Below are 21,053 nucleotides of genomic sequence, written 5' to 3'. Positions count from 1 at the left end.
CAGCCACAATATCCTGTCAAACATGAAGCGAAGGCTCCGGTGAAGGAGATCCTCACCCAACTTGAGTACCAGGGAGTAATTGAGCCCTGTACATCTGCAATGAATAATCTGTTATTCCCCGTTGCAAAGCCAGACCATTCATATAGAATAGTCGTTGATTATAGACACTTAAATAGTCATACACGTACATATGCGATACAAAATTCACACAGCACAGCACTGATAAACAATATAGTGCGTAAAAAATATAAAACAACATTAGATATATCTAATGGGTTCTTCTGCCAGAATTTAGCACATGAAAGTCGGGATCTGAGTATATTCTCATTTGGCTCTCAAAAACGCTTTTGTCGTTTACCTCAAGGCTATAAAATAGCCCAGGACTATTTTCAGGCCGTGTAACATCAATATTACATGATATTGATTCCGAGGCATTGTCCTATGTGGATGACATATATCTCACATTCGACGTGCTCGACATTCATCTTGCAAGGGTCGATCGGATCATTTTGGGATTTGCAGACCTCGATTATAAATTCAATTTTAAGAAGACCAAGATAGCCTTTCATAGCGTATTATTCCTGGGATATGAGCTATCAAACGAGGGGAAGAGCCTGGCCCGCACTTTCTAGAGAAGTGTGCTCAACTACAGCCTCCAAACGCACTTAAGAAATTGCAGTCATTACTGGGTTTCTTCAATTTTGGCAGAACATACCTCCCAGATTATGAAGAACGCATCAAGCCACTTTATGATTTAGTTCAGCCCAAATTTTCTAGCAGACACTGGACAATTGAACACACGCACATCCTTAGGGATATTGCAACAGAACATGCTAGAAACTAGACACTTACACACACGTGACAATAAAACAAATTTGGTCATCAGAATAATTGCTGGTGCCATTGGATTTACTTATGTCACCTTTAATGAGGATGACAGGGTACCCATAGCATATAAATCACATTTATACTCAAATGCTGAACAACGTTTTGCACCTACAGAAAAGATTCTGACGGCTGTTCAGATGGCCGTCATGAAAGAGAGGGGAAACGTATTATTGTTGTCTCCCCGGTACCGGCCTTAGAGGCTGTCACCAAAGCAAGCGTTCCTAACGCTAAAGCATTACATCCACGTTGGATTCAATAGGCAACGTCTCTGACCGCCACTGATGTCGATTATCTGTTCGATCCAAAATTTCAGACGCAGGAATTCCTCCAGTATGAACAAGAGTACCCCGCTCCTCTAAATATCTTGCCATTTGACAGCTACCATACTGTCATATACACTGATGGTTCGGCGCAACCAGCTGTGGGTATTAAACATCAATACTCAGCAGCTTGCGCAGCCGTGAGCTGAGTGATGGAAGATGGAGTTTTCCACCCTCATAATACCTACACGCAGACCTTAGGGGACTGCGCAGCCCAGTTGGCTGAGCTTAAAGCTCTTATTCTAGCGCTCGAACATACTGAGACAGGATGCCAGACTTTGATAGTCTGTGACTCATATTACTGCGTCCAGTCATACAATGAATATCTCAATCATTGGAAACTGAACAAGTTTAGGGATTCTAAAGGGAACACCATTAAACACAAGACATTGTGGGGGAGGGTGGCTGATCTTAAGGATAAGCTACCATGTGTCCATGTAGTCCATACATTGGGACACCAAAGTATAGGAGTGCACGTTACCGGTAATACACTGGCTGACGAAGCGGCCAAAACAGCAGTGGCTACTGCTTCTGTGGCGGCAGTGACTCGTTCACAAACGATAATGAAATATTGATTGCCGTTAAAGCTTCAGCTGCAGGCAAGCCCCTACCATATCAGTGCACAGAATGTTGTTTACACAACGATTCCTGGGGTTGGAGATCGAGTGATTCCCCAATGAAGACCAGAGATTAGATCTAATCAAAGCAGCGCATGAGGGTGTTGCTTCTGCACATGCTGGTATACAGGCCACAATAACACTCCTACAGCAACGCTTCTGTTGGCCTGGTCTATGCAGACGAACAAAGCAGTATGTCCTTTGCTGTGACATTTGCCAGCAGATCAAGGGCTCTAATATCAAACGCCCACTGCAGACATTCCTCTTAGTGTCCAACAAGCCACTACAGTGTGTGTACCCAGACCATTGTGGTCCCTTACAGCCTGATGGTGAATACAAATACATTTTAGTAGCAGTAGATTCCTGTTCTAGATTCCTGTGGGTATGGCCACAGCGGTCTGCTGACACCCGGACTGTTATAAAAGATTTGCTGATCTTTATCAGTACATATGCGGTTGCAGCATTCCATTCGGACCAGGGCCCTGCATTTGCCTCTAAGGCATTCAGGGACACCACGGGGATGATGGGTGTTGAACTCAATTACTCCTCACCATACCATCCAGAGGGAAATTCGGTCGTGGTGAGGCGGAATCGTGATCTAAAGCAGTCCTTAACAGCTCGAGTATTAGGTTCAGGCCGCAGTTGATTACACCACCTATATGGGGTCCAGAGAGCACTGAATAATCTGCCAAGACGGTCCTTGGGGGGACGCTCTCCATATGAGGTTCTCTTTGGGATACCTATGTATGTCCCAGATCTTGATGCCCCTGGTGTGGTGGCAGCAGAAACACCGTTTGACATAAAAGAACGTCTCATTGTTTTACAGGAGCTTCAACAATTTTGTGATGATAAATCATCTGCAAGTGCTGCCACCTTAGGAATAAGGGATTTGGCAAAATCTTCGACTGGCTGGATTCCTAAAGTTGGGGATCTGGTTCGTGAGAAGATCGCTGTGAAGAAGGAGTTCAGTCCATCATACAGAGCACCTGTACCAGTCTTGGGAATACAAGGCACCAGGACTGTCATCTTACCACCACTGTCTGGTTCTAAGACGAACAGATTCATCTCCATTGATGACATCAAACTACACCATGTGGCCGTTCCTTCACAGTAGACCACCTTGGGTGGTTCCCGATCCCCTCTCACTACCCAACAGGACATTCATCTACATAGTAGGATGAACATCACTGCTAAAGACTATGCAACAATGTCAACTGCTGTTCCACATACCTCCTTGACCTTGTGGAGGGCGGAAAATGAACCCTTGTTGGTTCCAGTCACATCTTCAGTGACCACCCCGCTTCACGATTTAGCTGTATTTTACACAAACACATCACCGACTGATGACGTTGTCTACCAAGAGCCTCCACGTGCAGTGGACCAGAATACACCGGCTCCTGTGTTTCCAGAGACTACCTCTGGCTATTTCATTGACATTGATGATTTTTCTTCAGATTCATCCACTACTGTGATTGACAATGTCTCAAAAAGTAGTAAGCTGTACCGATGGCTTAAAACGAACTATTTGACATACCCATGGAACTACTTGTGGTTCTGTTTGACATTTTTTGCATTATTTTTATGGATTGGTTTTGTGACTGTTTTCTTTTTGCTTATAAATGGTCACTATATTCCTGATCGCTCCTCTGTGGAGCCTGTTGATGAAGTTTTAACACCACATCATTCTTCACATAAGGTCTGCAGAGATTTGTCCCCTGTAAATATTACAGCAATACCGATTACTGATGGGATTGTGTGGGACAAAGTTCCATTCGATATATACGGGCCTACAGAAATTATTCAAATACCATACGTGTTCAAAATTTCAATGACTGATGTAAGTACACCTGATGTGGTCTCTGATGATTGGGATGTCCAAACAGTTGATTCCATGCTAACTGAAATGAAGGACTATTCCGCTTTTGAAAGTGATGATGTATATGATTATACAATGAATTATGGGGAAATGTTCTGCTATAACAATTGGGGACATCACTACCTACACCGTGCCACTAGATACAGGCCAGTATTGAACTACACACAGTGGAAACACTGTTCTACACCACTAGTGGGGAGTCCAAAGTATTATAGCGATAAATTTACATACTTTTCTGGGCATGATACAAGAAAAGCAGAGTCGTATTATTTTAAATTACCTCCGGCACAAATTAGGAATATTTTGCAAACTGATACAAAACTGATTTATTCAGATCCCTTTGTTTCCCGGCTCGCAATTGAGGGTTATGAATCCTGGAAGAGCACTATTGACTTGAAAAGTGTATGGGGAACACAAGATTGGCAAATACAGGGTGGGGAGGCTTTATTTCGAGCATGCCTGATGCCTGTGCAAATTTTCTTAAATGACACTATTCAGCAGACATCCTATCTGGGGTTAGCGAAAATTAAGGATCTGAACACGCCCAGCATCCCTACTCTGGCAAGGTTTAAAGATTGGCGACACTTCCTTAATATCACAATGGAAAGGCCAGATGCAATGGTTAAGGCTGGTACCTATAATTCTTCACTTTCCAGTCCCGGCGGGTGGTTAATATGGCCCACTGACACTAATGAGTGTCAAGCGCGTTTTTTTAACTCTTCAGGGTTTTTTTCAATTAACAGGCCAGACCCTCGCTTTATATCGGGTCAACATACAGGTATAGTTACAACATACAGTATGGGTAAGCTGTACCAGCAATGGGTACAAACAAACACGTTAGCCGTGGTTAAGAAACACCTGAACACTCTTCTGACAATATAGACTTGCAGGATTTTCTGCTGGGTCCTAGGAAACAGCACTCGAAAAGGTTTTTATATGCTATGTACAATGAAATTTGGAAACTTTCCCACATTGAGGCTGCTGCGCGTTTAAGGCAATTGGATAAAGAAAATTTAGAAAAAACATTAGCTGTTGTCGACAACGGCATGAATACACTGTCCAACAGAATTTATTCACTATCAAATATAGTGTTGTCTGCTATTGATATCACTCAGACAGACTTGTCCCGGTTATATCATGGGAAAACACAGCTACGTTCCATCATGCAGCTAGGTTGGACATTACAGACACTGAAAAGTGGGCGCATTCCATGGAATTCTTCACTGCCTTGAATTTTTCCAAGGAACAAGCGACAATGGCTAAAAGGGAGGCTAGTTTCACCCTGCTTCAAGTAGAGAAGTTAGATAAGTTGCCCTTCACGGTAGCAGAGAGTCCTTCAACTATCTGGCTCTTGCATGGCATCATTAATTTACCGATTTCGACCTTTCGTTTCTCGAGCTGCCTGAAACATCTTGCAGTGGGAAGATATGAGCAACTAGGAGATAGCTTTATTAAGGAAGAGTGGGAGTTGCCCTTTGACTATAGATGTCTGAACGGCAAAAAGGAGGTCTTTCTTAGCGGAAGCGAATGTGAGACTGCTGTTCGTCATTCTATGATATGCAGGCAGGTGTCTCTTCATTGTCTTTGCAATGCGATGGTCACGAATTTGGCCTGTTTTCTGAAGGGTACTCCCATCCCTTTGATTCACCCGGTATTTCATGTACTTTCCAATGGAAGTTATGTGGTACTGAATGATCAAAGTTGTTGCAGCATGCGACCAGGCATTGCCCACGCAATCTCTGTCTCGAAGGTCGTTACGTGTTGTGGACATGTTTTGTTTCCCCCCACAGGAGAGATTCAAGTATCTGACATGTGGCCCCACATAGATACTATTAATGTGAACTATGACAAGCTGAGTAGGCTAAAGGCGCTATTGTTTCAGAAACAGGTCGCCTTGACATCCGCAAAGGAGACATATGCTCTCCAGATTGCGAGATCATCAGCCGAGATACAATCCCTTCTAAATACCAACTTCCCCAAGCACTTTGGAGAACTGGTATCCAGAATATTCAGGGGCATATTTATACTCCGTTTGCTCCGAATTAGCGTCGTTTTTTTCGACGCAAATTCGGCGCAAAACTAACGCCATATTTATACTTTGGCGTTAGACGCGTCTAGCGCCAAAGTAGGAGTAAAGAGCGTCATTTTTTTGCGTGAACGCCTTCCTTGCGTTAATGAGATGCAAGGTAGGCGTTCCCGTCCAAAAAAATGTCTGCGACGCAAATGCGTCGTATTTATACTCTCGGGCAAAAATCACGCCCGGGAGTGGTCGGGTCAAAAAACCCGCATTTGCGCCTTTTTTTAACGCCTGGGTCAGGGCAGGCGTTAAGGGACCTGTGGGCTCAAAATGAGCCCACAGCTGCCCTCCCATGCCCCCAGGGACCCCCCCTGCCACCCTTGCCCACCCCAGGAGGACACCCAAGGATGGAGGGACCCACCCCAGGGACATTCAGGTAAGTTCAGGTAAGTATACATTTTTTTTTTTAATATTTTTTTTTTGGCATAGGGGGGCCTGATTTGTGCCCCCCTACATGCCACAATGCCCAATGGCCATGCCCAGGGGACTTATTGGGCAAGGGGGCATGACTCCTGTCTTTACTAAGACAGGAGTCATGTAAATGGCGTCTGGGCGTCGTTTAAAATGGCGCAAATCGGGTTAAGACGATTTTTTAGCGTCAACCTGACTTGCGCCATTTTTAAGACGCCCTAATGCCATTTTTCCCTACGCCGGCGCTGCCTGGTGTACGTGGTTTTTTTCCACGCACACCAGGCAGCGCCGGTCTGCTTGCGCCGGCTAACGCCATTCAATAAATACGGCGCTCGCATGGCGCTTCAGAATGGCGTTAGCCGGCGCAATTTTTTTTTACGCTAAACTGCGTTAGCGCAGTTTAGCGTCAAAAAGTATAAATACGGGCCTCAATGCTTCGAGCACCACTGGGATTGTTCATTTCTTTAAGGCTGTCGGGTCTAGTTTTGTGTCCATCTTCCAGACTGTCTTCGGAGTCATCCCATCAGCCATCCATTCTCTCTTTTCAAGTGTGTTTGGTGGCTTTCCGATTATTTTGGCTTTGATTGGCAGACTACTACTGCTATTTCTTCTGATTTGCAGTGGTTATTTCTTTCCAGCAACACAGAGCAATGGAGCCGCTCCCACCAACTCCACTGTGCCGTGAGCGCATGGTTCGGATCTTCGGTGCACCTTTGCTGGTGGAACTGGAGCATGACTGGTCGTTGTCATTTCGGCCCCTTCTCTGGTGCGTACAACCAGTCTTCCACTGCATATGGTGTCTCTTTGAACATATGCCTATGGTCTGTCTTGCTGTTGCACCGACATCTCCTGTGGACCACGAAATGCTGATGTCCCCTACGAGGGTTCATACACAGTCATGCCCCTTGAGACTGAGGTTGCTCCGCGAGGCCACCTATGAGCCTTCCTTTTTGAGATCTACCATGGATGAAGACACTGCAACGGACAACGATACACCAGGAAATACGGCTCACTTCTGCTCTGTGGATCCGTTTGTCCGCCCAGCACTCGACTTAACATCAGATGATGTTGACTCATTTTTGAGGTCCTTGGTTGATCACTTCGATGACATTCTTCAAGATCATGCGTACAGCAAATAATTTTATGAATTGACTTGCCATTCCTGATTCCAAATTATGCATTTAAATTGTCATTTGCTTTTGCACGCTGTGCTTGTTGTAGTTGACATTAACATCTCTGTATGTGTTTTTAGCAGATTTGTTTTACTATGTTTTTAACATATTCCAAAGATTTTTTTAGCTTGTTTTTTGCTTTTAGTTCAGAGCAAGTTTTAGCATTTGGGTACATGTACCTTCGTCATACCTGTTACGGCAATGGGGAGGGTGTAGTGAATCCTAGTTCATTTTAATGGGATAACAGGAGTTAGCTTAGCCTCTGGCCTGCAGACTCATGCCCCCGTCACCTAGTGACTTTTAACCTACTTAGCTTGCTCTGTGTTAGACAATTAAATTATTTATTTCTTCTAAGATGGCTGCCTTGTTTATAGATAGGCCACTTGTTATGGGTAACATTATCAGTGTCACCCCGCCAAGGCGTCAAGATCAAGCACCAAAGACAAACAGTAGGTGTTAACACTTAGGGATTTTCCCTCTCTATACTTTCGAGGGATTGTTTATATTAATTGTCGTCCCAAGCATGTCTGTTATCTATTGTTTAGGAACACACCTACGCCAGGGGTCCTTGTAGATCTGTATGAATACATCACACTTTAGACAGATAATCAGAGGGATTCCGACTAGAGGGCATCGCCACCATCACTGATATCGATGCTGCAGTCGTCTTGACACTGACCCAGTCTTCGTGTCCCTGCGGAGTCTGAGATAGAGACCTCATTCCAAGGTAACAAGGGTTGGGGGCTCCTCTCATGGACATGGCATTGGCAGATTAGGTTTAACAAACCCAGCTCTCCTTTAGGTAGGAGGTTAGGCCTTTCACATTTGGGAATAGGCATTAGGGTATCAGGGCATATTACATCTCGTATGTCTTTTTTACTTATTGCAAGATGGTGGGGGTCTTCGTAATAATGACTCTCGTCTTCACAATTCTGTTTCTTGCATTATTCATTATCCTAATCATTGCAGCCCATGCAACTTATCGCAAATTGCAGTTATGTTAAATAAAAACTATTTAAACTTTACTGCATCTTTGTCATTGCCTGTGTTTGTATGAGACATGATATACCTGTGAGAAAGGGGTAAGCTCAGTTTAACCACGACACTCCCTGAGATATCTTATGCTCGAGTCCATGCGTAACGGCTGCCATAAATCACCTTTTACTATTGTGTTTCTGGTGAGGTGCTGCTAGTGAGCCGGTAAGGTTGGGACAACAGTTGCGATTTGTTGTAGGAAAGGCGTAGTCGCCTACAAACAAAATTACTGTCATCCTTAAACCAGCAGTCTTGCTCAGAGCAAGACTCCAAACTACGACAAGTGTTTACATTTGTCACACAAAATGTCTGCTTTAAAATGCATCACTGCCTGCCCTGCCCTAAAGCTCACAATGTCTGTGTTGGATGCAAACAATGGCCAACAGAAAACATAACTTCAAACATTGATGCCATAAATAACCTTCAAAGATTAGGATTTGTCCTGTAAACTGACCATGCATTGCATAAAAAAGGATAAAGACACCATGAACTGAAGCAGAAATTCAGCTAATTAACAATTTAGTAAGCTGATATTGATGCCATGCTCCATCCACAGAGTCACAACTCCTTTTCATGTTGCTTCTTAGCCCCTAAAAAACAAAGAATATAAAGCAAGCACCCACTTTATTTAACATTTGAATATCATTTAACACATCCTTTAGCCCTAAGACGTTTTTGCTTCAAACACAAATAAAATAAATAACCCAAAAACAATCATACAGCCAGATACCTGATTAATAGGATATTGCTGATGCATATGGGAACAGAATAAAGAGCCTGACTCACAGCCCAAGACTGGAAGTTGATAGTTGGCAAGTGTGGTCACAGATGTAGCTACATAACAGCTCACATCTGCCAGTTAACTGGTACAAACAATAAAACTATTGTATAGAACTGGGTAATTGCATCTCAAAACGTAAGGTTTGATGACATTTCTTGATGTGGGTTTTATTGAAATTCCTCACATGATCATCCCAGCCAGTAGCAAAATAGTGAAATATAGCATAAGCTCCAAAGGGACGCTGTAATCCACCTACCATCTCCCACTCAGCACCTGAAGGCCTAACACCAAGTTAGTTCATGTCAGTCTTCTGTGCTAGGTTTATGGGCAATGCAGTATATGAGACACATGAAGTCAGAGTGCTGGAAAGCCCTGTCTGCTGCTGAGGCCAGCCAGTCACAATCACCACTTTGGCCACTTCAAGTCCCATTTTCCAGCTCAAAGTTCCGAGTAAAGAAGGTCTCTTGGCACTGTTTACAGATAATGAATGTTTGCTGTCACAAGCTTCAGTGGTACTCATTTGATCAATCTCAAGGATTAGCTACTGAGTTCATGGATGAGACATGTCTTTACAGTGGCTGTATTAGTGTGCTGAGCCACAAGGTGATAGATAGCTCATCATGCTTATTCCTATGACTGCTAATTGGTTCAAAAGGGAAGAATTAATCAAATGAAACAATTAAAGGTTTTATCAGTTCATGAGCCTTAATGACACCACGTGAAACACAACAAGCCTTTGTCAGACATAAGCAAGGAGTTTAGAATCTAAACATGGGATGTCAGGTTTGTCTTTTGAGGGTTCACTACAGTGGGGCAGATGGACAAAAAGAATCAAATGGTTTTATTAGCTTTTGGAGCCCTAATGACACCATGTGAAACACAACAGGCCCTATGGGTGTTGAAAACATGAAGATTAGAAATAAACAAGGAGATCAAGATCTGGAAATAGAATGCCATGTCAAAATGGCAAAAGGATGCAATTATACTTTCAAATGGGGTATTTAATGGGTAGTGGGACAGATTTATCATCATCTCACACAGCACAATGCCGTAAGACACTTGCTCAGTTGCAATCCATCAAATGGAGAGGATTCTACACAGAAAACAACTGATAAGGTATCTGGGGACATATCTACAAGCCCCTTGCACCACCATTACATCATTTTTGTTTTGGCACATCAGTGGCGCAAAGTAGTCCCCAACAGTGCACCACATTTATAAACTGGCACAATGGGGCCACTGCACCACTTTGTAAAGCCTTGCGCCACATTATACCTTCACCAGGTATAATGTATGCAAGGTAGGTGTTCCTTTGTTAACAGCCATGTAGAACTGGTGCAGTGAAATCTACAAGATTTCACTGCATCATTCTGCTCCTTCACTGCATCAGAAATGTAACACCTGCTCAGAGCAGGTGTTAAACTGATGCAGGGCTTTTTAAAATGTGAGCTTTCATTGCATTGTTAGAGTAGAGTAATTTGTTTATGCTAGTCCAGCAATGCGTTATTTTAGTGTCACAGATGCAGCAGAATTTCTGACGCATACACGGAAAATGTGCCCCATGGAACTCTGTATAGTAAATTCAGTGCTGCCATGGAGTCATTAGGGGGCACAGGGCAGCACAAGAAATCTGATGCATCGGAGCCGATGCATCAGATTCTTGTTAAATGAGGTCCCCAGTGTGTCTCCAATAAGCATAAAAAGTGCCAAACACAGAAGCTGACAAAACCTATTCTGGAAGTGTGCCGACTTAATAGTTCTACTCATTAGTTATTTCAAAGTAGTTAGACACAAAATAACCACTTAAATGGTTGTCCTTTGCCCAGCTTCACACAGTGAGTAAAAATGAGAGAGTAAACTAGTGCAATATGTTAAGCACCTACAGTGGAGAAGTGCAGTCTTCAAAGAAACGGTTTGAGTACCAGGAGGGGACATCCTTACACACTGCTAAAAGTAGCCCTGCTTGACTTGAGAGCAAATACTTTCTATAGCACTAGCAGATAATATACTTAATGATGAGTGTTAGACCTGGCATCCTTGGTGTGGTTTCCCTTGACGTTTTGCCTTCCGACTTCCAGTTTTGCTGACTTCGTTTTTACTTGTTTCAGGATTCTGTGCACTTTACCACTGCTCACTAGTGCTAAAGTTCATGTTCTCTTTCTGTAAACAACATGGTAACATTGGTTTATCCACAATTGGCACATACAATCTTCTTATAAGTCCTTAGTAAAGTGTACCACATATGTCCAGGGACTGTAAATTAAATGCTACTAGCGGGCTCTAACATTGATTATGCCACCCACTTGAGTGGCCCTTCAAACATGGCTCAGCCTTGCCATTGGAGAACCTGTGTGTGCAGTTTTAAACTGCCATATCGACCTGCCAAGTTAATACTTTGTCAGGCCCCAACTTTCCTTTTTCATGCATATAAATTACGCTTAAGGTAGGCCCTGGATAGCTGCAAGGACAGGGTGCGGTACATTTAAAAAGTTGGGCATCTACTTTTAAGTTTTATTCATTTTCCACTACTACAAGGCCTATTTGTCCCGTAGGTTAACATTGAGGTTGTATTATTACATTTTTAAGTGCAATTTCCAGTTGGGATCAGATATTTCAAGTTTGGTGTCCCTGGACTCACAAGTTAAAATCTGATCTAATGGTGAAGTTGGATTTTAAATTACAAGTCTGAAAATGCTACTTTTAGCAAGTTGTCATTGTATCACTATAACCATTCTGTGCCTCTGCCTGTCTCTAAATACACATCACTTGTGGATGACAGCTGGGCCTTTTGCCTTCCTTCTAGACAGTCATACACAAATGAAGCTCAGGTGTGCCATTAACATCCTGATGGCCCATCACCAGGCTGATGGGTCTTCCTGGGCTAGATAGGAAGGAGAAGCTGGGAAGCTCACATGAATAGGGCTGTTACTACACAAACAGCTGCATACCCCTCTTTAGTGTGTCTGGAGAAAAGGAAGGAAGGGCAAGGCTTTGTGCACTTCAAAGGCCTCTCTTTGAAGTCTCCCATACTTCAAAGGCACAACTGGGTGTAAGTACTAGACCTCAAGCCCTATCAAATCAGTACACTTCTGGACAAGAGGACATTCTGCCAGGAAGAAGGTCTGTTGTACTGCTGAAGGGACTGTCACTCTGTTAGAACTTGGCTAGACTTCCCTGGACCCCTACTTTGCTGTGCCTGGTCTGCTGCCTGCTTCACTCCTTGCTCGGAGTGAGGAGGACTGGAACTGAATCTCTACATCCCCAGAACAAAAGTGACTCCAAAGGCTTGCTGGCTTGCCTTCTTTTCTGAAGTCTCAGGGACTTCAAAGGCTTCACTCAACTCTGCTACAGCTCCCGGACACTGTCAACTGTGAGTCATACTTAGCCAAGTGGTGCCAATTCAGTCCTGGGCCCTTGGAAGAATGTTATGCTTTTGTGTTCTGAGAAAATTCATGCATCACCCTCACTGTGCCATTCAGAAATGCGGCATTTATCCTCAATGCTGATGCAATGCGGCTTCCACAGTTGCAGTGGACTTCACATTGCCGATTGCGTAGCTCAGGATCGATGCATCACCATCAATCCCAGTGCATCACCTTTGCATCACCAGCAGTACCGCTCGATGATGCCACACTTCCTTCATTGTAAAGCGTTTGATGCTGCATTCCTGCTCAAAGACTGTGCAGCTCGATGGCAGATCCCCTGACAGAGCCCTTACTGTGCATATTGGTTTTGAATCATCACCTTCACATTCCCTCCACTGCTCCTCTCATTGGATCTTCGACGTCGCCTTTCACGCAATGCACTGTTTCAATGGAACAAGGTTGGTCCCTGTAGTCAGCCTGCACACCATCGACGTGGCCCTGAACATTGAATTTACCCTGATCTAGTGTGACCAGGTGGCCCAGGTTGGTGCTTTAAGCTTTCAAACAACACAATTGCAGGTATTCTTTGACAATTCCTATCTTGACTTCTACTTATTGAAGTTGTGTCATTTTGACCTTTTTTTGTTAAATACATGAAGTTCAATTTTTCTAACTTGGCGTGGATTATTTTTGCATGTTTTTCCACTGTTTTACTGTATTAAGTATTGCACAAATACTTTACACATTGCCTCCTAATTTCAGCCTGCCTGCTTTATGCCAAGGTACCAGAGAGTGAGCACAGGTTCATTAAAAGTGTGTATCTGACTTACCCTGGCTAGGATTGTGGTTTCTGCTTGTATAGGGTGCATAACCTTGGTGATCAGTGATGGGGATAGGACTTGTGTTTATGCAGCCCCTTACAGTAATTTGGGTTACACTTCCATCCTCATAAGAGGCCAATTCAATTGTCTCTGATCCTCTTTGGCAAACTTGTTCCCCTACTCTCTCTGATTGGCTTTTTTAATTGTTCTATTCTCTGTGTTTGGTATTTTTGCTTTTTCCTAAAATCATGTCATTGACTCAAGGTTCTACGTCAGCACCTACAAAAATAGATGTTGAGCTGGCCAAACTTAAGAGGTACTCTTAGGTCCAACTCTGACATTTCTGCAAGGACTTTGGGATTTCTGTAAAGAGCTCTACCAGCAAAGTGGAGCTGAAAAAGGCACTGCGATCCTGGTCAGCAGCCCATGCTACACTGAATGTGGGCCCAGGGGAGGATGAGAAGGAGCAGGATGTGAAGGCTGATTTGGGCCAGGGCCTACAGTGGATACTGGGGCTGCTGCCTGTAGAGGCTGTGGGCAACATCCTTCCAGGATTGAAAATTCTAACCCAGGAGGAGTTGGAATCCTCATCCAGAGGCCTGTCCCCAGAGAAGGTGGCGAACAGGAGATAGGAGAGGAGACTAAGATTGATTCTGGCTAAGCTTAAGTTGGAGAAAGACTTGGAGGATAAAAGTTGGGCATGGAGGAGAGGAAACACATGTTAGTTGAGCCTAAAAGAGCTGGACCTCAAGTACCAAATTGGTGGCAGCATTTCTTCAGTGGCCACTGACAGGAGGGTGCACGTACACAAGGGTCTGATGTCTGACTTTGGGGTGGGAAACAACATAGACAGATGGTTAAGAGATTGCTCTGCAGATGCTCAAGGCCCCTGAGAGGAGGATTGGTGAGCTAATCTGTGGAAGCACATTCCTAGTGAAGAAGGGACACTGGCCACAGAAGGGAGAGATAAAATGAGGTGTCCCCCATGAAGGAGGCTCTAATCAGGAGGTTTGGTTTAACCTGGAAAGGTACAGGAAGAAGTTTAGGGTCAGGCAGAAATGATCTCAACAGACCTAGGTGGATTGTGTGGATTTCTATTGCAAGGCAATGGATGATTGGGTGAAGGGCAGTGAGGTGATGGATTATCAGAGGCTGTATGGCTTGATTGCAAAAGATCACATGTTCAGTCTTTGTTTTCCAGATCTGTGCCAACACCTTGTTGATAGTAACTTCTCTAACCCCAGGGAGCTTGCTAATGAGGCAAAGCAGTGGATCACTACCAGGGACAATAAAAGGGTATCTGGGGGATCATTACAAGGGTGGGCAGGGTCCTCACCAGAAGAAGGAGGGTGGCGGGACAAAAACAAGAGCAAGGAGTTCTCTAAACGCCACAAACTTGTTCTGTGGGTCAGGGCTCCCATCCCCCTACTGAGAAGAAAAAGAGGTGGTTCACTAATAGTAATTCTTCAGAGAAGGCCTCCCTTAAGACCTATGAGTGTCAACAGGAGATACACTACAAAGGGGATGTCAAGTGTCCCAAGTGCGCAGAGCCACTCATCAGCGGACAGTCATTGGGGTTGGCCAGTGTAGCGTTTGGGGAGGAGATTGTTCCAAATAGTTTGGGGAACAGTGTAGCAGTTAACCTAGTGTCTCTGGGTGACAGAGAGATGGTGCAGAGAACCCACATGTCTGACAATACTAGAAAGTACAGTCAGCATCAATGGGCAGAGGGTGGAGGCCAGGGAGAGACACAGGGGCCAGTATGAGAACTGTCAGGTGTCATCTGGTGTCTTCAGAGTGGGTGGTCCCTAATGTGTTCCATCAAATTGGTGCTGCAGACAAACGCGAGAGCCACTACTCATTGGCTCTGGTACCCTTTGAATGGGGAGAGGGGTCTCAGGTCTGCCTATGGTAACTGTGAGTCCATCCATGCCTGTGGACTGTCTACTTGGTAACGACCTGGAGCATACCCTTTGGAAGGAGGTGGAGCTCAGGTCACACTGGGGAATATTGGAGCTGCCTGAGTGGGTATTCTTGACAACATGTTTCATGGCACATGTTTAAAGAGAGTGATCAGAAGGACCTGGAGGCGAGAAGAATGACCAAGGGTCCTACCACAAAGAGGAAGGGCAAGGTGCATGAAAACCCACTCCTGAGATTCACATGGTCCGAGAGGAGGCTGATCCTGGGGGGGTGGGGGGGGGTGCCCCGGTACATACAGGAGAGGGAATGGCTGACCTGGGGAATCCGCCTGAGCTGTCCAGCTGGAAGCAGGAAGGGGGTCTCCCCAGGGAGGAGTTGTGCAAAGTATCGAAGAAGAGCTTTACTCTATGTTGGTCTTCAGCAGTAGGCTGAGGCCTAGGCAGCTGGGGAGGCCTCTGCCAAGCACTCAATCTACTGGGAGAATGGTCTCCTGCATAGTGAGCCTAAGGCTCCTGAGCCTGGCGCAACACAGGTGTTGGCGGTCTTCCAATGCTAAAGGGCCTTCCTACCGGGTATATTTCATGATGTGCACTGGCAGCTCATTTGGGGCACTACAAGACCTTTGACACAATTGTCACCAACTTCTATTGGCTTCAAATGAAGAAGGCCTCAGAGGCTTCCTGTAGGTCAAGTCCAACCTGCCAGGCGAGTGGCAAGACAAGAGGGAAGTGTAAGGCCCCCTACAAACTTTCCCGGTCATTGGCAATCCCTTTGAGAGGGTGGCCATCAACATTGTTGGGCCTCTGCCCCCCAACACAGCCATAGACAACAGATTTATTCTGGTCTTGGTGGGTCATGCCCTACTTGTACCCGGAAACTATCCCTCTCGGGACAGTGACTGTGCCTGACATGGCCAGGGCACTGATGGACATCTTTACCCAGGTGGATTTCCCAAAGGAGGTGACACAGGTACTAACTTCATGTCCAATTACATGAAGGACGTGGCCTGGATGCAGGAGAGCTGCCTCAAGCTCAACTCTGACAAGACCGAGATCCAAGATCCTCATCCTGGGACCTTGCCCACATCAGCCTGGGGAAACTCCTGGTGGCCGACCACACTAAGCAGCCCCCCACCCCTACAAATCACACACACAACCTCAGCTTCATCCTGGACTCATTATTCACCATGACTCAACAAGTCAACTCTGTCACCTCCGCCTGTTTCCACACCCTCTGACTCCTCCAGAAGATCTTCAAGTTGATCCCAAATGACTATCAAAAGACCGTAACCCACGCCCTGATCACCAGCAGACTTGACTACGGAAATGCCCTCTACAGCGGAACCACCAAGAAGTACCCAAAAAAACTACAACACATCCAGAGCGCCTCCGCCAGACTTATCCTGAATATCCCCTGCCGCAAACATATCACCAGACACCTGAGAGATCTCCACTGGCTCCCCGTTGAGAAGAGGATCAACTTGAAACTCCTGGTTCACGCATACAAGGTCCTCAAAGACCTGGGACCCACCTACCACATCTACCACATCACCTTCTACTCCCCCTCCAGACCTTTCCACTTGTCTCAACAGACACTTGCCACCGTATCCCGCACATGGAAAACCTTGGCTGGAGGAAGATCCTTCACCTACCTCGTGGCAAAGAGCAGGAACACCCTGCCTCTCCACCTCAGGCAGTCACCATCCATATCTCATTTCCAGAAGGACCTTAATACCTGGCTCTTCAACTGAAACTCAGAGGACCAACACCACAGCGTCTCTCAAGTGAGTAGTGCACTTACAAACAATGATTGATTGATTGATTGGTTGAAGGAGTGTGGGGTAACCTATTCCTTACCACTCCCAAAGCAATGGTTTGGTTGAAGGGTTCAACTGAACCCACAAGGACATGATTATGGGTTTATCCGAACCCATTAGGTGTAAGTGGACCATCCTCCTAAGATGCCTGTTGTTCGCCTATAGAGTGGTACTACAAAAGGGGGTTAGCTTCAGCCCCTTTGAAATTCTGTACAGTCACCCTGTGATAATGGCTTACAGTTTGATGAAGGAAGGTTGGGAGCAGGCTCCCAGGAGAGGATGTGGTCAGCTACATGCTGGACCTTCGCAACCATACAGCTTTCTGCTGGAAACTCACTTTGGTGAAATCTGGAAGCTAGCCAGGAAAACATGAACGCTGGTATGATCAGAACGGCACTCTGGTGGAGTTTCAGTCTGGCCAAAATGTGTGGGTAATGGAACCTGTGGAGCCCTGTGCTCTGCAAGAGAACTGGTCTGGCCCCTATGAAGTAAAGGAGCACAGAAGTGATGTCACCTACCTGGTGGACCTTAAGACCCATAGAGGGTCCTGCATGTGAACTGCCTCAAGCCTTCTCTGGTAACTGGTGATGGGGTAGAAGAGGAGAGTGAACCTCTCCCCAACCTCCTATCTTCCAAATAGCAGGATGGGTCAGTGGAGGGTGTCAGCATCTCAGTTATTCTTACCCTAGATCAACAGAGAGGCTGTTGTCAGTTGTTGAAGGGACTGTCACTCTGCCGGAACTCGGCTGGACTTTGCTGGACTCCTGCTTTGCTGTGCCTGCTCTGCGTCCTGCTGCCCTCTTTTCTTAGAGTGATAAGATTTAGAACTGAGGGCCATATTTATACTTTTTGACGCAAAGCTGCTCCGGAGCAGTTTTGCGTCAAAAATGTTACCCCCGGCTAACGCCATTTCGATGCGCTGTGCGGACGTCAAATTTATACTTTGACGCATGGCGGCGCAACCACCAGGTGGGAGTAATTTTTTTTGACGCACATTGCGGCGTCAAGTCGTAAAGGAAAACGACGTTAACGCGACGTAAATGACTGTGGGTCGATTTACGACAGCGCAACCCGGAAAGCGCCGTTTTTTTTGACGCAATAGCGTCAAAATTACCCGCGAACACTGCCCTTTCAGCAGAGGAGAGCCAAAATGGATCCCAGATGCCACTACAGACCCCAGGACGATGACAGCAGACCAGGAACCAGCCAGGATGATCCATACAGGAACCAGGACATATATAGAAAAAAAAGAAAGTGTTGCTTCAGTGCAGAGGAGCAGGAAATCCTGGTTAAAGAGGTGACGGAACACCAGCACCAACTGTTCATCACCTCTAAGTTGCCAATCAGCAGGAGAGAGGCCATATGGCAACAAATTGTTGACAAGATCAACAGTGTGGCTGAAGTACGCAGAACAGTCACCGAGTGTAAGAAATGCTGGCATGACTGCAAACATAGGACAAAGGAAAAAATGGCCAGGAACAGGAAGGCAGCACTGCAGACTGGAGGTGGGAGTCCAGCACACCAGGAGGCCCTGGACCACATGGAGGAGATGGTCGCAGCCGTCATCCCTGAGGAGATCGTCACAGGGATTCAAGGACAGGACAGCGCAGACTACCAGGAAACAACGCACATGCAGGGTAAGTCGCATGGGGAATTATAATGCAATAATGTGGACTGTAAGCAGGGGGGAAATACCACTACACATTGCATGTAAGTCAGCATATACATGGAGTGGCATGGGTAAAGGGGCACGGTATGGGGGGATGCCCCGCACATACAGAAGCTGGGGCACGACATTACACAACACCAACAACAGTCCCATAGGGGCATCCTGTCATGACAACAATGGAGCTAAGGGAAAGCCTCGACAGGTGGGAAGGCCACTACCTCAAACTTACATCCTGGCACTCGTCAGCCAAAATATCTCCTACATCAACTAGGTCCCTATCAGTAATCCAGTAGCCAAAACAACAATTGCAATGTAACTGCCACAACAGTTGACACTACCACCTCTGATCTCTGTGCAGCACAAGTAGCCAATGGCAGTAACCTCCCCATGGAACATACATACCTAAATTAGGGGGTGAGGATTACATCTGCAACAATCTCCTGAAACAAGACAAAGGCCCCAGTACACTCATATGTCAATGCCCATAGTTGTCACATACATCAGCCAAAGTAAACAGCAATAGGAGCCACACAGCACTAAGGACACACACATGCTGCATATGTCAGGGCCCTTCACATGCCTGGCTAACAAGGCAACATCACAAATGTCAGACTGCTCAGACAACAGCATTGAGGAGGGGACACATGCAACTGGTCACTTAAATACACCTGCACAGTCAGAGGACCATATAGGACATTGATACGATAAACAGGGCAATCCAATGTAACACACATTACCCAACATCAGCTGGACACATGAACAATGTCCATATCACATCATAACATTGCCATGCATAGGATATGCCACATGTCATTTACAATTAAGTCAATGTGAACAATCAGGGATTGGGGCAGGTCCTGAGAGGCAAGTGTGCTGCCAGAGCAATCAGAACACCCGCAGCCAGTAAAAGGTCTCACCATAAGAATAGATATACACGGAGGGTCAAGTAGGACAAAAAGATGGCTATTCCCTATTTGGTACAAAGCAACACCTAGAGGCGATTAGGCAGACAAGTCTGATAACTCTATATCATACATGTGACACACAGGTGGGCCATAGGCCTATAACAATGCCCATATGAAGGACAGGAGATACCAATACCAAACAAGATCACAAAGTGAAGTCATCAAAAGGCTGGCATGTTACGGCAACATTGTCACAACACAGATACACTAATTGTACCCTGTTTCATTGCAGAGGAACATGGATCTCCTGCTGATATGCCAGTCCCTGATTTCCCTGATGACATGGATGACGAGCCCATAAACATTCCCCAGGAGACCATCCAAAAGGTCCTTGAAACCCTCTAGACCCCACCTTCAGTCACAAGGAGGAGCACAGAACAAGCAGCCATCACAGAAGAACCACCCACCACCCCAATTGCAAGACCTGCCAGCTCCTACACAGCTGAGGACTCTGACGATACTGGCACCAGCTTTGAAAGAACTGTAGTTGGAGTACAGTGGGAGCTGGCCAAGGAGGTGCGGGTGGGGATGCAAACTATGGCAGCCAGCCTTGAGGGGGTGCGCTCGTGCATGATGTCATCTGCAGATCAGGCAGCAGCTATGCAAGCCCTAACATCCATACTGCATGGACTACAAGAAACTAGAACGGACTCAGCAAACACGGACAATGTACATTTTACACAACAGCACCTATCAATAAATAGCACTTGCACACCTAATATGTCTCTGTGTTATTTGACACATCAACTGTGCAGTAGATAACTCTAAAGTGCCTGTGTGACAACCATGCAGCTTGTCAATACAACTGTCCTGACATCATGTAGTCTGATACATCTGTGCAGTGTCCAGGATTGCATCATAGCCTGACCATCCTGAGGAGAATAACTGATGAAGGGACAAACCACACACAATCATGCTGTGTTGGACAGAATAATGCTCCATCTATAGCAATCAAAGTCAACTAATGGTGGCTGATAAATGTAGGCACCATGCAATACTAAAACATGAAATTATGCAGTAAAATCTAAGCAAACACAACTAAACACAGCATCAATCACCCTTTCAGAGTATACTTCCATGAAGGGAAGTCATGCTGAATTTTTGCACACATGATCTATGTCAGCAATGAAGACAACAAGACAAGACTGTCAACAACACCTCACCTACAAAGATGTCCCTGAACATCACACTGCAGTCCAACCTAATAAATTACCCACAATACCAATTCTGGAAGCACACTTTGTGATGTAGAATACATACTCATCAACACAATTCCTTGGTGATCCATGTAAACTATTAATGGTGGTTCTATCAAAT

This window comes from Pleurodeles waltl, chromosome 4_2, assembly GCF_031143425.1.
Source record: "Pleurodeles waltl isolate 20211129_DDA chromosome 4_2, aPleWal1.hap1.20221129, whole genome shotgun sequence".
Lineage (NCBI taxonomy): Eukaryota > Metazoa > Chordata > Amphibia > Caudata > Salamandridae > Pleurodeles > Pleurodeles waltl.
This window is presented reverse-complemented; position numbering follows the sequence as displayed.